This window comes from Myotis davidii, unplaced genomic scaffold, assembly GCF_000327345.1.
Source record: "Myotis davidii unplaced genomic scaffold, ASM32734v1 scaffold599, whole genome shotgun sequence".
Classification (NCBI taxonomy): domain Eukaryota; kingdom Metazoa; phylum Chordata; class Mammalia; order Chiroptera; family Vespertilionidae; genus Myotis; species Myotis davidii.
In genome coordinates, this window is record NW_006290772.1 from 566,956 (window position 1) to 567,290 (window position 335).

The window sequence follows — 335 nt, forward strand, 5'->3', positions numbered from 1 at the left end:
GAAACAATAGGGTGTTGAGGGATAACAATGCTGTTTACCCCTTAGAGGTCCTGAATTAAACACCAGCCTTGGATCCTTACAGGTAAAATGGGAGTGTTGCTGGGACTAATGCAAGGAAAAATGAGGCCCCAAGTCACTTTTTAAAAAAATATATTTTTATTGACTTCAGAGAGGAACACTGGGGATTGAGCCCACAATCCGGGCATGTGCCCCAATCAGGAATTGAACCGTGACCTCCTAGTTCAGGGGTGGGCAACCTTTTTGGGAGTGCGTGCCAAAACCAACAAAATCTCTGACTCAAAATTCTCCTGTGTGCCAACCCTAATTTTTTGAGA